The sequence below is a fragment of the Ursus maritimus genome, unplaced genomic scaffold, assembly GCF_017311325.1.
Source record: "Ursus maritimus isolate PB19 unplaced genomic scaffold, ASM1731132v1 scaffold_23, whole genome shotgun sequence".
NCBI lineage: Eukaryota > Metazoa > Chordata > Mammalia > Carnivora > Ursidae > Ursus > Ursus maritimus.
The window spans coordinates 11,319,825-11,338,239 of NW_024424786.1; positions in this window are offsets into that span (position 1 = coordinate 11,319,825).

The window sequence follows — 18,415 nt, forward strand, 5'->3', positions numbered from 1 at the left end:
GTCACCATGCCATCTACAGAAAAACAGCCTTGCAAAAGTAAGAAAGCAATCTAGCTGTGCCCATCTAAAATGAAACTTGACGGGATATGGAAAGGCTGCAGATGTTGATAACACAGTGGGATATTTTCGCCTCCAGAGAAACAATCCCAAGGACAGATTTGTTGCCAATACAAAAGGGTCAGGAACAAATAAGAAGTTGTTGTAGGGACCATAGTGAAAACACTGATTCTGTGCAAACGGTCAAATGATTGTTTTTATGTAATCTAAGCCAGACTGTGGTCTTTGGAATTTTTCTTCTAAATAGGCTGTCTAGGTAGAAATTTTATGACCAAAGTTTTTTTTTTTTTTTCTTTTTTAGTTTTATACTATTTGGGTTAACAACTAAGATTTATCAGCCTCCATTTAAGACAGATTTTTTTTTAATCCATCAACAAAGCAATGAGAATATTAAGATAGTCATCCCTTTGTCTTTGAGGCAGTCAGGTGGAAGGAAAGGCACTAAAATATAGACACCAAAGGAATTAGCTTTACTAAAGTTGAGCCAGGAAAAAATACTAAAGTTACAGATTCACATCTCATATTACTATTATCACCCCAAATGAATGTATCAGTGAATTCATGTCAGATCTTCATGGGCAGCTAGTCAGCTGACCTCTCTAGTTAATTCCCTCATAGAAGACAGCCTATTTCATCTTTGGACACTTGAATTATTAGGAAATCCTTCTGCATTTTGCTTGCAATTATCTATTGAACCTACCTTTAGTATCTTGCCTGTTGCCTAACTGTTCTGCCTGCTGACACTTCCAGTGCCCACATATAGCAAACATATTTCACAATGTTTTACTACCCAGGCTAACCAATTCCTCATTCCTCAAAAGTTTCTCATGTGCTATTAAATGTGTTCTCCTCATCCTTCTCATTTAGAATATGCTACATTCCTTTTATTTTCTTCTTAAAAAAAATGCAACATCATTTGTGAATCTCACTAGTCTGAGTTATGTATCAATAATTCCCTTGGAGTATAGAAACCTCATTGAATTTGGGAAGTAATGAAAAGATGAAGACTTCTTTCCTTTTCTTTTTTTTCACTTGCATTGTTTTCCTGCAGTTGTAATTTGCAATAACCCAAATCTTTTCCCAATCATTTACACACTCAAGTATGGGTTTCCATTTATGGATGGGGGAGGGGATATTCAAATTCTAACGTCCTCACCTCCTTCTTCTTGACTTTTTGGGTTCCCATGTTAGGATATGTTTCCCTGATGTTTGAGAATTGGTATAATGTGATGGAAAAGTCAGTCCTCAGAAAGATCTATGTGTAAATCCCTGTTCTGTCACTTGTAGCTAACTATTACCTTCTCTGATTCTCAATGCTTACATCTATTAATTGAAGACCAGTTTCAAGAAGTTATGTTAAAATTAAATGACAGTATGTTTGGAAAGTATTGAGAATAGAGAGTGCCTTGTTCATGGGAAATGCTCTATGAATGGTAGCAATGTTGGGGGAAGGACATCTAATTCACCTCAAGCTTAAAAATAAAGGTATATTTTCTAGACATGACAGAGAATGAGCCCTTCCAAACCAAAATGTCTTCCCCAAGTTTATAGAGCTACCTAAAATAAGACTAAAGATGACAATACTAATCCTCCATGTTGCATCTTGCTTTCTTTCCATGATACCAGTTACTATTGTGGATTATGACCCTGCTTCTGTTGTTACATATAAATATATATCTAAGAAAATAGGTATTGAATAGAAGAACAGATATTCTATCAGATTTACTTCAAAGTACCTTTCTGCAATAAAAATCTAAGGTACTATTATCTTAAAAGTGCAAATGGTGTTTTAAAGATTAATATGCGCACAACAGTAAACTAAAACTGTATTAATACCAGATGTAAAGACATCACCTCAGGGTTATAATTTGTTTCCTTGTGTCTTAGGCAGATTTGTCAGACCTTGAGCATGACAGTAATGCTGAAATGTAATATACATAAACAAACTCAGGTAAGCATGAAACTCTACAGTAGCAGGAAAAAAAATAGATACTGTGGGCCATTGGAACCTATTGGAACATTCCAGAATTGTGGTGATTATATTTTTAAAATATATTTTAAAATTAAATATATTTTTAAAATATATTTTAATATATTTTAAATGACCTTTATTAATGATTTTGTGGTTAAAGTTTGAGGGTGATAAATTCTTCCCATGTTTTAACTTTGAAATCAATAAAAAAAAAATATGGATGCAGGAAATAAACACTTTATCTGGGGCGCCTTGGTGGCTTAGTCATTAAGCATCTGCCTTCGGCTCAGGGCGTGATCCCAGGTCCTGGGATCGAGCCCCCATGTCGGGCTCCATGCTCTGCTGGGAGCCAGCCTCTTCCTCTCCCACTCCCCCTGCTTCTGTTCCCTCTCTCGCTGGCTGTCTCTCTCTCTCTCTCTCTGACAAATAAATAAATAAAATCTTAAAAAAACAACAACAACACTTTATCTCACTTTTCATTTATGAAATAACCTGATCATAGATTCTCTTTTCTCCAGCTGCCATTTGGCTTCCTGGAGCCAAACAACAGACTTTCTCCTGACATACCAAATGAAGAAGTGTCCTCCTTAGAATTGTTCTAAGAGATAAATCCATCATTTATTTTTCTTCTTATCTTCAAATAAAAATTTTAGATGGTAGTCTCATATAATAAAATAATAATAATAATGACAATAATAAAAATAAAGATAATTACTGTGTAAACACTTTGTATCGGTTAACTAGCTATTCCTATGTATTTTATTTCTAGTAGTAGTACTGTTGTGGCAAAAAAAAAAAAAAGTGAATTAAACAGAACACGCTGTCATTCAGCCATACACATACATACAAACAAAAACAAATGATGCAACTTAATCTCACACAAAATATTTTTTTCCTAAATGCTGTTGCATTGTCCTATTTTATCTGACGTATTGACCTTAGTTCTTATAAGACGTAGCCCTTTTTCTTTCTTCCTAATGCTAGAACTGAAGCCACATGTAGGCTCATGAAAGGAGAAGTTTAAGCACCAGTCCAGTGTACTGGGGAAAAAACCCTTGAGAAGGAGGGAGGGGATACAGGTTTCAGTTCTCTCCTTGCCGCTGACTTGCCATATGACACTAAGTTGCTAAGTTGCAAAGATGGAGTTCTATCTCTCACTCTAGGTGTATCTCCCTGTGTGTAAAAAGTTGATAATACCCTCCCTGAACATCTTTTAGATTATGAAAAGGCTCAACTGTAAGTAGAAAGAAAATAGTGCTATAGAGAGCTAGTTTAAGGTGCCAGTTACGCCTATTAGTTGAATAAACTATAAATTACTTAACTTGAGCTTCATTTTCTTCTTCTGCCAAAGAAAAAGTTGCACTAAATCTCTGAGGAGCTCTCATACCTAATGCAAAATATGTAATCCCCCCTCACTCCATCACACATGGATTGATTTCCATATGCTCTGCCTAATAATGAGAGATATACTTGGGTTTTTCATAAAATTTGTAGGTTAACATATGTTCTAACTGTACTTTAGAAATACACAGATCAACATCGGTATAATATCTTATTGTTTAGAAAAAAATGTGAACTATTCAGAACGTCAGCCATCGGTAAGTATATGATATGGTACAAAGAACATGAGATATGGAATAAAGCCCAAATTTAAATACTGTTTCTGTGTTCACTTAACCTCCTCAAGGGTTTTTCTTCCCCTTAAAATGGGCCCAAATGAGTACTCAACGTTTTGGGGAGGATTTGATGGAGTCACATTTGCAACAACTTTCTCAGGTACAAGTTCGGCTATTTAAGGTAACAGCTAGCTAATCTTTTTTTTTTTTTTTTAAAGATTTTATTTATTTATTTGACAGAGATAGAGACAGCCAGCGAGAGAGGGAACACAAGCAGGGGGAGAGGGAGAGGAAGAAGCAGGCTCCTAGCGGAGGAGCCTGATGTGGGGCTCGATCCCACAACGCCGGGATCACGCCCTGAGCTGAAGGCAGACGCTTAACCGCTGGGCCACCCAGGCGCCCCACAGCTAGCTAATCTTATTTAATGTTAGACATGGATGGATGCCAGAAGCCTGTTTCCTATCTCCCTTTACCTGGAACGAAATCCAGAGGAGCCATGTGAACACAGAAGACTAGGAAATTCAAGCTGGATCAGGTTAAAACTTCCTAGACTGGGATAAACCAGAGTAAATATAAGCCATCTCCCAGGGGGTAAAATAGAGAGAAGTGGTAACATTGTCCTCAAATTAAGTCATCTGTGAGGGCTGCCCACCAAATATATGGCTTTGTTTTTTGCTTTCCTGTCTTAGTGTTATTTTAAAACTCTAGAGGGACCGTTTCTCTTCATCTGGTAGTGAATTTAATGATGAGATGTGGAAGACAGATGCATTCACACAGAGAGTGGTGGCCACTTCCCTTTCTAATTTCAGGGTTGAGTTTTGCACTGTGATCAGCTCTGGTGAGCATTAAGTGTATGTTAGGGGACTCTTCTATCCTGCCTGTGAAGATGGTTTCTCCAATATTTACCGTGCACTATGTCAAAGCTTGACAGGCAGATAAACGGAGATCATTTACGATGCTGTGCCTGGATCTCATGCATCTATTTTAGGAACACTGAATTCTTGAGAACACACTGTCTTTCTTAGCTGTGACGGACTTCCCATGGACAACTTAAGTACCATGAGTGAAGAAAAGCTCTCTCTGCAGCAGTGGGATGCATTACCTGGAAACTGACACCTGGGAAATTCAGGCTGAATCATTATACGACTGCAGAGAGTGACTTGAGTTTATTGTATGTCCTGTTTTTACACAGGGACAAGTTACGTAAAGGCCATTGGCTAACCTAGAGTGTTTGAAGGCTTGAACTCCATTTTAAAATCTGTCCTGTTGCTCTCATTCAGTAAGATGTTATCAAAAACTGAACAAACCAACAGCATCACTAAGGCACCTAACAGTTCATTTTCAGGAACTACAGGACATCTTAGAAGGCTGTCTGTGAAGCTTTCTGGTGAAAATTCTGTACTTGGCTAAATGAAATTGTAATGAAATATAACATGGGGAAGCACCTAAAAGATAAAAAAGGACAGAGAGCAACATACTTTCTATCTAGTTTTTTTAATGTTTTGGTTTAAGAAATAGTTTAGAATTTAAAAAAATCCCAAAATAAACAAACAGTTGTAGAAGTAAGAGCTACTCTTACTTAATGTTTACCTTCCCTATAGACTCAGATCTCCTTGTGAGGAAAGATCATGTTCAATTTTCATTAGCCCGGGTACCAATGCCTAGCACAATGCTCTGCACAGAGCTGACTCACAATAAATATTTGTGTAGTGAAAGAATGCTGCTAGGCCTCTTTTTTTGGATGGAGACATTTTTTCGTGTTGTCAATAAAGATTATTCAAAAGGTCACAGAATTTAATGATTCTGCTTATGAGGTATGAGCTGGTTACTATTAGTTTGGGGTCCCACTAGTGCATTGTATTTAGAGCTTTCAAATATCTAGAGTTGTATAGTCTTTGAAGAACTACACCAGAAGACTAACTTATCATAATGACATCGGACTGTGGACTAATGAACACTTTTTTGGGCACTATTTTGTTATATCTCATGGTCTATGATTTAGAAGTATTACTTATCTGAACTACAATGTCTCAAATGTTTCTAAGGAGCTATAAATGCTCCTGTTTTAGGGAGCTGTAAATGCAATAAAAGGTCTTAATTTGTTTTAATTTAAATCTTGCTAATTTGGAGTATCCATTCATAAGTTAATGTTTTTTTCTCCAGCTTGAAATATAGCTGACATATAAAAATTGTATATTTTTAAGATGTACCAGATGACGTTTTGATACATGTATACATTGGGAAATGATTACCACAATCAAGCTAATTAACATATCCATCACTACACATAGTTACATTATATGTGTATGCATGTGTGTGTGGTCAGAACATATGGCATCTACCCTCTTTGCCAATTTCATGCATAAGGTGCATTATTAGTTATAGACACCATAACATTAGGTCTCCAGAACTTACTCATCTTATAACTGAGAGGTTGTACACTTTGACCAACATCTCCCCGTCTCATCTACCCTCGGGCCCTGGTAACTACATTCTACTCTCTGTTTCTACGAATTTGACTTTTTTTTTTTTTTACATTCTATAGATGAGTGAAATCGTGTTTAGTAAGTGTTATATGTGGTGGATACAGGAGATGTGATAATAAATAAAACAGTCTCCACTCCAAGGAACTCAAAGTTGATAAAATTATATATATATATATAAAACAACCACAAATAACACTTGGATGTTGCTCAGGATGTGTCAGGCACTTCGGGAAGAAATTTACAGAGATATTTCACTTAGCAGTCATAAAATCTTATGATGTAGGAAGTATTATTCTGATCACTTTACAGAGACATATATGTATTTATACCATATAAATATTACATGCAATAACACAGCAGTAAATATACACAGTACTATAGGATATGCTCTATCATAGATACTTGTGAACTCAGGCAAGATTTGTTTTATAATGTCAAATTTTGCCTCTGTCATGAAATACGACTGAAAGTTTGCCAAGCCGAGAAGTAGAGTGGAGAAGATGGTGTTTCTGGAAAAGAAAACACCTGTTACAAAAATACTGAGGTTTGCTTCTGCATCAGCATCAATACCATTATCATCATCATATCAGAACTAACATCGATGGAGCTATTACTCCATTCCAGGTGAGTCCCTAAATTTTTAATTAACCCTTTTAAAAGCCAACGATGTAAATACCATATTTACCACTATTTTACAGATAAATAAATGAAGCATGAAAAGAGCATCCAACATCACACAGCTAATAGGTGGCGAAGCAAAATTTAACTAAAATATCCTCTCTCTAGAGTGAAGCCCACACTCTCAACCATTAAATACAGCCACTTTCACAAGGAATATGATGTATATATAGGAAATAGTAAATCATTAATATGGTTGTAATGCTGAGGTAATCATAGGAGTAAAGGATAGAGAAGTCTTAGACCGTACTATCTATTTAGTGCCAATATATATAGATTTGTGGAAGTATTGAGTTACTGACAATTGCGTGAAATGACTTGTTTTCTCAAATGATCAATTTTTGCAGAGTTGACTCAGGTAATGAAGACATTTTGAGGAAGAGAAGTTAACTTTCAGGAAAGTATGATAGTCTAAGCTAAGGAGGATGAGCGTTTAAACCAAGGGAATGGGAATGGGAATAGAAAAAGAAGACATTCAAAACAATAAGTTAAAGATACAGTATGACAAATGTGATCATCAGTTGTATGTCAAGGAGTTAGGGAAACAAACATTGTGCTGAAAACAAATATTCCAGTGAGATGAGCATAACTTCCATCAACTAATCCATTTTCTTCAGAAGCATATTACAATGTTTAATTTCTTATGTGTAAACAGCTTATTACAGACATTTTATGCTCTTATGGCAAACTCATTTTTCAATTTAAAGCTTATAATATAGCTGAAACATTCTTTTAAGGATGAAAAACCCATGTAGTGGGTTCTGTTGCTGTAATTTCCTTCACTGGGTTTGATCCTCTTGTGTTTAATTTGCAGAAGTGCTATTTTGAATGATTCACCATAAAGTTGTCTCTGTTCCCTGTCCCTGGTATATCGCGTCATCAGTTTATTTTTATTTTTGTTATCTTTGTAAATTTAAAAGGGACTTTTATTTACCATATAAGATTATTGTGTATTTTCCTTTCATAGTTTGTCATATCCCTTTGGTCTCTTCTGCGACAGTTTTTTATTTGCATTGATAACCTTGATTCCTTTGAAGCGTACTGACTAGTTACTTGGCACAATGTCTCCCTATTTGGGTTAGTCTGATGTTGTCTTATGCTTAAATTCAGGTAATGCATTCTGGGCTAAATTGCCATGGGGTGATGCCATACCCTTTTTAATGTATAACATCAGGGGGTGCATGATGTTGAAATTGCTTTATTACAATGTTAACTTTGATCACTTATTTAAGATAAGTAGTAAAAGTCAGGTTTCTCCCCTATAAAGTGACAATTTCTCCTTTTATAGTCAACAAGTATATTGGAGAAAAAACTTTAAAGCTATATACATATATTTTTTCCCATCATGTTTGCTTCCTGCTTTTGGCATTCATTGATGAGCTTGGTGTTTGCCACATAACTTTCTGTGTTCCTTCTACATGTGTTAGCTCCAATTCTAATGTAAATAATGCTGTCCTTTTACTTCATTTATTAAATTGTTTATATCACTACAGACTCATTTATTTTATTCAATGGGTTTTAATCCATTACTATACTTTTTTATTTTGATTAAATTGCCCCAGACCTGACCACTGGCTTCTGTGTAATCTCAACATGGCTCCATCATTTTTTAAGTACTTCCTTACTTTCTGGCATAGGATATTTAGACTCATATTGTACTTTTTTCTGCCCAACTCTAGAATCTGTCCATTTTCCCAAGGAGTTCTCCCATCTTTTATGTAACAGTGATATTTATAAATCAAAACTCTGATTATGCTCTTAACAAATGGTATGCCATTGCCTCTACACCCTCCCAAAGGACATAGCTAAAAAATACATGTATTATCCATGTAGAAATACACACATTTATTCTATTTATACACATATTTTTACTATTTCTATGCCTATCAATATCTATGTCATTCTCACAATTCTGATTCTAATCCAACACCAAAGGTTCATTCTAGTCTTCTCCCTTTCCTTGTTTGTAAATTCTTTCTTGGCTAGTAAGTTTTACACATCTATTTATGTTTTTGTTCAAACCTAGAATACAAGCAATTTCAGAATTGTTAACACATAGTCCTATGAAAAACAAATTTACCAACTAGAGTACAGTATTTGTATGTAGTTATTTTGCATTTCTGTCAAAATCTTGTTTCTAGAATTAACTTTATTCCACACCATCTAGTGAGATTTTGCTAGACATGCAAATATATGCATCTGTAATACATTTAAGATTATTTATTGCCATTAGTATCCCAATTTATCTTCCACCCACTCCCTGGTTGATTTTAACTGATTTATTTTGGAGGTATGTAAAGTTTTTCAATGATTTGAATAGTAAAAATATACAGAAATTTATCATCGCAGAAACATCACTCCTCCCATATCTTGTAACCTGTTTCCCTTACCCTGTTCCTTCTATCCCATTCCATCCTATGCCCTGTAATTAGCATACCTCTTTAGTTTCTTGGTTTTCCTACTTTTTTCCTTCATATTTATTTTTTTCTTTCTTTTGTTTTTTTAAGATTTTATTTATTTATTTGACAGAGAGAGACAGTGAGAGAGGGAACACAAGCAAGGGGAGTGTGAGAGGGAGAAGCAGGCTTCCCACCAAGCAGGGAGCCTGATGAGGGGCTCCATCCCAGGACCCGAGCCAAAGGCAGATGCTTAACGGCTGAGCCACCCAGGTGCCCCTATTCATTCTTTCTTTCTTTCTTTCTTTCTTTCTTTCTTTCTTTCTTTCTTTCTTTCCTTCTTTCTTTCCTTGCACACATGTATATTATCATATATGCACTTCTTTCTGATTTGAAAGTAAACATTATAGATACTATTTTGCATTTTGATTTTTTTTTCATTTAACAATATATGCTAAAAATCATTGATGGGAGGTCATAATCTTTCTCCTTCGTTTTTTAAAAAATATTTTACTTATTTATTTAGAGAGAGAGCACACGCAAACGGGGAGGGGAAGAGGGAGAGGGAGAGAGAGAATCTCAAGCAGATTCTGCACTGAGTGCAGAGCCTTGCACGGGGCTCAGTCCCATGACCCTGAGATCATGACCTGAGCCAAAATCAAGAGTCAACCAACTTAACCGACTGAGCCACCCAGGCATCCCGTATCCCTCATTTCATAGCTACATAATATTCCATTGTGTAAATGTATCATAGTTCACTCAATCACTTTCATATATAGGATATTTAGGCTGTTTCAAATGTTTTGCAATTATAGACATTCGTACACTGTTGGAGGAAGTTATTGAGAGGATATGACCACTGGTTGATCCTGGAACTGGACCTGAGAATTAGGGGCTCCTCATCCCCTCCCCTGCCCTTGTAATGTGCTTTCCACCCATTCCCACAGTAGAAGCTGTTTCAAGGACATAGCCTTGAGAGAGTAGTGTGTTGTTGAGACCACCAGGGTTGTGTATGTGACTAAACCCCGTTAGGGTCTGTATGTAAACTTTTAAGATTCTGGCAGGTGGATGCAGAGATTTACTCATCTTGAGACCACCCACGGCAAGCCTAATATTTAAGTTCCCTTGCATATTAAATCTACCACCTATCAGTCTGGAGTGGTCTGCCTCTTTCTCGGTTTCTTCTAGTCCTCTACGTACAGGAGCCAGTTTGCAAATCAAAATACATATATACATAAGTTTGTATCATTGAATCTTCAGGATATACTTCTAGAAGTGGGATCCCTGGGCCAAATGGCAAGTGTATATGTAGTTTCCAGATTTCCCACCAGAAGGATTGCAATAGCTTGTATTCCTACTAGCAATGTGCAAGAATGCCTGTTTCTCTATATCATTCATCAGAAATGTGATCACTTTCAATTTTTGTCAATCTGATATGTAAATAATGGTGTCTCAATAACTTCCTGGTTTGCATTCTTTAACTGTGAGTTTGAATGACTTTCATACGCTTCAGGACCATTTTATTTCCTTTTTTGTGTGAATTGTCCATTCATGAGTTTTCCCATGTTTTCATCATTTGTCCTTTGTTCCCCATTTTGTTTTTGTGAAATATTTTGCAAGGATTTTCTCCCTTTGTCAACTGCCCTCTGACTAGTTTATAGCTTTTTTTCTGGCCATGCAATTAAACAAATTATATATTTATATGTATCAAAATTTTATTGCCTCTGGATTTTAAATCAAATTTAGAAAGACTTTTTCTACTCATATATTTTTCTAGGGCTTTTATGATTTCAATTTCTAACATTTAGATTTCTGACACATTTTCAATTTATTCTTACATATGATATACTAACGGCAATACTTCAGATTACAGGAACAAGTATTAACATAGGCGATACCTAGACAATTGGGTAAGCTTTTATAACAAGATAAAATTAGATCCATGCCTTATACAATTGACTAGTTCATGGATCAGTACCACACTGTTTTAATTATAGAGTCTTTGTGATATGTCTTAATATCTGGTTTACCTGTTTTAATATCCTTGTTTTTAGTTTTTGTTTTTCAGTATTTTGTTGGCTATTCTTGCCTATGTGTTTACCTATATGAACTTTTGAACCATCTTATCTACTTGCACATAAAATCTTTATTTTAAAAATATTGGATTAAAATTATAAATCAACATAGGGAGAAGTGATATCTTCTCAATATGATTCATTCCAACTAAGATGGTGGGATGTTTTACTATTTGTTAAGGTCTACTTATGGTTCTTTCAGGAATACATTCAAATTTTTCACATTTAGGTTTTGCTTGTAATTCATCTGCTTCATGGAACCAATCAATATTTTGTTTGTGACCAATTATTCGACCATTTTCTGTGAGTGTTGCATGAATACACAGGAAGAGATCATATCCTTTTTCAGTGGGGCATAAAGTTTCACGTGTCCTTAATATCTGTTCAACTTATATTATTCAGGCTAGTTACTACTTTATCTGATATCAAGATCACTAACAATGCTTTTGTATTTTTTCCACTCATCTTGTCCATCACTGAAGTATTAATCTTTCTAACTCTTAGATTTATGTCTTATGTACATAGTTGGACCTTGCTTTTTAAGTCAAATAGAAAGATATGTTTTTCAATGTGTATGTTAAGCCCTTTCACATTTATTTGTGTGACTGATATGTTTCATCTCAACTCTACCATAATATTTTGCAATTCTGTGCATTGTGTTATATTTTCTGTTTCTCTAGAAAATGCATATTTTTTACTCTTTAATTCACAAATATTTTGGGGGCTATTTAGGCAGTTTTACATTTTTATTCTAGTACCAACCTTTGTATTTATACCTTTTAAAAAAAAATGTCCTTAGTTCTTTGCTATCTTATTGAATGCTATACAAGCTGTTTTGCTAATTTTTAATGTAATCCTTTAACTTCTACTTATTAACTAATCAATGAGTTTATTCTCCTTTCCCTTTTTCTCTCCCTATACTTTTATTTTTTCTTATATGACATCTACTTTATCTCAGCACATCATATATTTTACATATATCAAATTGTAGGCACCAACTCTTCCAAAGAAACTTGCCAAGGATACTGTATATACTACTTTATGTACCCACATCATATCATCGCATCCTCAGATCACTTCAATAATTGTTTAGTACAATCAATATTAGTAGTAACTTTTACAAAGATTCTAAGAGTGTTCTGAAACACTTTTACTAAAAGTGAGGATTATTTTACGGTAATTACCCATCTTTTTAATCCTTGTTGTTCCCTCTTATCTCAAAAGCATTTTGTGAGTTCCAGTTTCAAGGTTTCACTAAATAAGACATATTTCAGTTGCTGGTTCTAAAACCAAATTATAATTTTGTTAACTCCTTATAAAATGGCATACTGAAAAGAAGCTTTTGAGATGAGAATCTGCTTCTAAAATTTATATGTTTTAGAGACTTTGGAGAAAAATAATTTCTAAGCTTTTTTTTTTAACCATAAAGACTGAAATGAGAACACTTGTGATAGTTCTTTAATTTTAAATTTTTATGCCCCTACATATTTCTTTGGATATTTCAGTCCACAGATACCAAACTCATTTTTGTTGTCAAGATACATTTTATCTCTCCTGTCTCAAGTTCCTCATTTAGAAAGTAGAGATGATGGGAATTCCTGCCCCTTTTCGCTCCCAATGGTACTACAGCAATAAAAGTTAACTTGAAGTGTTTGTAAATTATTGAATAGCTGCTCCATTTCCTTAACCATATTGTGTGAGGATTACATTTGATGATATGAAAGTGCTTTGAAAATGGCAAGGTTCTATACAAATGTGATTGTCTGTGATTTATAGGTCAGTTTGGCTGGATGACACTGTCTCTGTGGTGCCAGAATCATCAACTGAATACTATAAATTTAATTTAAAGTTGTAAATAAGTAATGCGGCATTGTTGTTATTGTTTGAAACCTAGACTATTTATTGATTATTGGAGTGTATATCCTGTTGAACTTACACACACATACACACACACACACACACAATAGCAGCAGAATATTAAATTACAATAAAGTAAATTCAAAGTAAAGATGATTTAAGCTGTGATATAATTTGTCTTTTAACCTAAATCCAGATTGATGTTTAGCTGTTACACAAAAGGATGATTATTGTGGTTGATTAAATGTTGAAATTTTTCCATAGCAATTTGAAATAGTTACTATGCTGAGCATCACACTGCCCTGATCCTTGATTCCTAGAACTTTCCATGATCCAGCTCCTAAAAGTTGATCCTTCGACCAACAGGGTTTTTCTGGACCCCGTGCCAGTGCTGGAGCAGCTAGCGTCCTCGATCACTGGTATCTTAAGCTCCACTCTTTNCTTTCCTAGCCTTATGTGAAGCAGAAGATGAATGGCTGAAGATTTGGGTTGGTTCTGATCTTGATCAACTTGACCTTTGCTTTCTGTCTAGCCTCAGTGTCTGTCATCTACCAGGATCTATTGTAAGAGGCTGGACGTTGCATCTATTACAGTATGCCTTGCCTCTGGCATACTTGCAGTGCCTCTAGCTCGAGAACGTTTTCCTGTCTCCTCCTTCACCTGACTAAATGCATCTTTCATCCAGCTGAGATACTGCCTCTTCCTGAGAGGTTTTACTCATACCCCGGCATATCTGGATGACATTTCTGGGTGTTATTCTAGCACCATGTACATTTTCTATCACGCTACACTGCAATGCCTGGTTCCTTGAGGATCTTAACTTCTAAATCATGTTCCTTGGGCAGGGTGTTTGTGGTCTACTGCTTCGTATATGGCATCACAAATAAATACAGTTAATATGTGGAAGCAAAGTCTATATCAGACCCTCTGATGGGTTCCCTATAAATTTTATCTTTTAAAATTATTCTTTTGAAGACCAGATAAAAACTCAGAGAGATAAACTAATCTTCTCGAGCGTACAATGCCTAGACTTGAACTGGAAGCTCTCTGACTCTGATGTCTTGCCCTTTCAGCTGCATCACACTGTGTTTCTAGTGACTTGCACATATGTCATTTCCTATTTAGCTCATACGAGTACTGAGCATCTATGTATGTCTCAATACCTGATTTGCTTTTCTCCTTTGAAATCTGAAAAAAAAAAAAAAAAACCAAACCAAAACAACAACAAAAACAACCCACTTTTTAAAACCATTTCTAAAGTGGTTCATCCTATTTTGTAACAGCACTTCAACGGGCCTCAAAGGTTAACTCAATTCAAGTTCACACACTTGCTGACCTAAGTCCCTTGATCCACAGCAGGCAGACCACTGGCCTCTGGTGAAGAACAACAATTTCCTAGGCCACAGAGGCCAGCAAGCCTGTTTGAGCTAGCTCAGCTTTCAGATTAGTCTAGCAATTTTTTGGTAAAATGTTTTTCTTTTTTAGGTCACACAAATGATTTTACTAACCTCCCTTTGTGTGTCTGTGGACCTTGTCCTCCTTTGTAGAAAGAACAGAAGACTCCTTCACATTACAAAACGGGGACTGGACGCCATTGCACCACCCTGAGAACTAAATAAAATAAGGACTGTAGCTGGTGCACTGAGCCTGCCCACAATCAAGAAATGTTACCTACCACTGCACTCTCTTTACTGATTAACTACTCCAAACACCTTTAAAAGCTCTCAGGGACAGGCAGAAACCCCATCTGCGTTTTGGACAAGGGTCTGCCTTCTCTCCAGGTGGCTGACCTTCTGGATAAAACTCAAGTTCTTTTCCAATCAAAACTTGTCTCCTGAGTATTGACTTTTTGAGCAATGAGCAGCCAAACTTGGGGGTTGGTAACATACTGAATTCTTGAAACACACATAGCATACTGGATATAGCAATCAAAATAAAAATTGGCTTAAAGGTGAAAATTCCCTTTGTCAAAAGTTAAAATTCTGAGATTCTTTTTTTTTTTTTTTTAAGATTTTATTTATTTATGTGACAGAGAGACAGCCAGGGAGAGAGGGAACACAGCAGGGGGAGTGGGAGAGGAAGAAGCAGGCTCACAGCGGAGGAGCCCAATGTGGGACTCGATCCCGGTACGCCGGGATCATGCCCTGAGCCGAAGGCAGACGCTTTAACAACTGTGCTACCCAGGCGCCCCAAAATTCTGAGATTCTTACTCTTAAAATCTTTGTGCTTCTATATTCGATTTTTTCCTGCATCGATGGAATACTCTTCTTTAAACATGTGACTTTTTAAAAGCGTTTTAAAATTTCTATCACTCGTACGGAAGAGTTACATAATAGAGTGGAATGCTGTCTCTCTACTTTCCACTTTAATAGAATACTGTCTTCCTAATTTGTCTCCATAACTTGTTTTAACCAACCTAAAATCTTTGGGGAAGAAATAGTCAATTAATAGCATAAGGTGGCTTGTGATCTTGTTGATTGTTATTTATCCTGCACTTTCTAAAGAAAGAGCGTTTTGTGAACATAATAAAACCTCACACATTAGGCAGGTAGGTGTGCAGGTTGGGGACCAGCGGGTTGATTCCAAGAGCTATGCAATTACATGTCAAATTTAGGCAACTTATTTTAATGTTGCTAATTTACTTTCCTCCTTATTAGGAAATATAAGAAAAATGCATATATAAATATAGCAAATATATAAATACAAAATACATAGAAATGTCATATAAAAATATAAAATATAATACCTATTCTTCTCAAACTATTCCAAAAAATAGAAGAGGAAGGAAAAATTCCAAATTCATTCTATGAGGCCAACATTATTCTGACACCAAAACCAGATAAAGACTCTACAAAAAAAAGAACACCGCAAGCGAATAACTCTGATGAACACAGATGTGAAAATCCTCAACAAACTAAATCCAATTAGCAAACTGAATCCAATAATACATTAAAAAAAATCATTCACCATGATCAAGTGTGATTTAGTCCAGAGATGCAGGGGTGGTTCAATATTCACAAATCAACCAACGCGATACATCACATTAACCAAAGAAAGGATAAAACCATATGATCATCTAAATAGATGCAGAAAATGCATTTGACAAAGTACAACATCCTTTCATGATAAAAACTCTCAACAAAGGAGGTTGGAAGGGAACACACCTCAACATAATAAAGGTCATATATGAAGAACCCACAGTGAACATCATACCAAGTGGGGAAATTGAGAGTTTTCTCTCTAAGATCAGGAACAAGACAAGGATGTGTCCAGTCTCACCACTGTTTTTTTTTTTAAAGATTTTATTTATTTATTCGACAGAGATAGAGACAGCCAGTGAGGAGGGAACACAAACAGGGGGAGTGGGAGAGGAAGAAGCCGGCTCATAGCGGAAGAGCCTGATGTGGGGCTTGATCCCGCAATGCCAGGATCATGCCCTGAGCCGAAGGCAGACGCTTAACCGCTGTGCCACCCAGGCACCCCCAGTCTCACCACTTTTATTCAACAAAATAATGGAAGTCTTAGCCACAGCAATCAGACAAGAGTAAGAAAAAAAAGGCACCCAAATTAGTAAGGAAAAAGTAAAACATTCACTATTTGCCAATGACATGATACTATATATAGAAAACCCTAATGACTCCACCAAAAACCCACTAGAACTGATAAATGAATTCAGTGAAGTCACAAATATAAAATCAATATTCAGAAATCTGTTGCATTTCTATACACTAATAATGAAGTAGCAGAAAGATAAATTAAGAAAACAATCCCATTTACAGTTGTACCAAAAATAATAAAATGCCTAGGAATAAATTTAACCAAAGAGATGAAAGACTTGCACTCTGAAAACTCTAAAACACTGAAAGAAATTGAAGATGACACTCACAAGTGGGAAGATAGTCCATGCTCATGGGTTGGAAGAACGAAGGTTGTTATAATGTCCATACTACCCAAAGCAATCTACAGATTTAATGTAATCCCTCTCAAAATACCAACAATGTTTTTCACAGAACTAGAGAAAATAATACTAAAAATTGTATGGAGCCACAAAAGACCCTGAATAGCCAAAGAAATCTTGAGAAAGAAGAGCAAAACTATCAGTATCATCATCCCAGATTTCAAGCTATTCTACAAAGCTTTAGTAAGCAAAACAGTATGGTAATGGCACAAAAATAGACGCATAGATCAATAGAACAGGATAACCCAGAAATAAACCCATGCTTATATGGTCAATTAATTTATGACAAAGGAGGAAAGAATATCCAATGGGAAAAAGACAGTCTCTTCAACAATTGGTGTTGGGAATACTGGACAGCTACACGCAAAAGAATGAAATTGGATCACCTTCTTACGCTACAGAAAAAAATAAACTCAAATTAAGATTAAAGAACTAAATGTGAGATGTGAAACCATAAAACTCCTAGAACACTGCATAGGCAGTAATTTCTTTGACATTGACTACAGAAATATTTTTCTAGATATGTCTCCTCAGGCAAGGGAAAAAAAGTAGAAATAAACTATTGTGATTGGACAAATAAAAAGCTTTGGCACAGCAACAGAAACTATCATCAAAATAATAAGACTACCCACTGAATGGGAGAAGATATTTGCAAATGATATATCTGATAAAGGGTTAATATCCAAAATCCATAAAGAACTTATACAATTCAAGACTCCCCCCAAATAATCTGACTAAAAATGGGCAGAGAACCTGAATAGACATTTTTCCAAAGAAGACATATAAATGACAAACAGACACATGAAAGGATGTTCAACATCACTCATCATCAAGGAAATGCAAATCAAAACCACAATGACAACTGTCAGAATGGCTAGAATAAAAAAAAAAAAAAGAAATAACAAGTGTTGGCAAAGATGTGGAGAAAAGGGAATCCTAGTACATTGTTGGCGGCAATGCAGATTAGTGCTGCCACTGAAGAAAATAGTACGGAGGTTCTTCAGAAAAATAAAAATAGAATTACCATGCAATCCAGTAATTCCACTACTGGGTATTTACCCAAAGAAAACAAAAACACTAATTAATTTACTGAGGTAAATGGCATTGTGTTTTTAATTTTAGTTTCCACTTATTCATTGCTGGTATATGGGAAAGCAATGCCGGTATACGGGAAAGCAATATACAAAATAAAATGTTTTGTGTATTAACCTCATATCCTACAACCTTGCTATAATCATCCATTAGTTCCAGGAATTTTTGTTGACTGTTTCAGATTTTATACATAGACACAGACTGAATATCATGCAGGAAAGAGAAAGA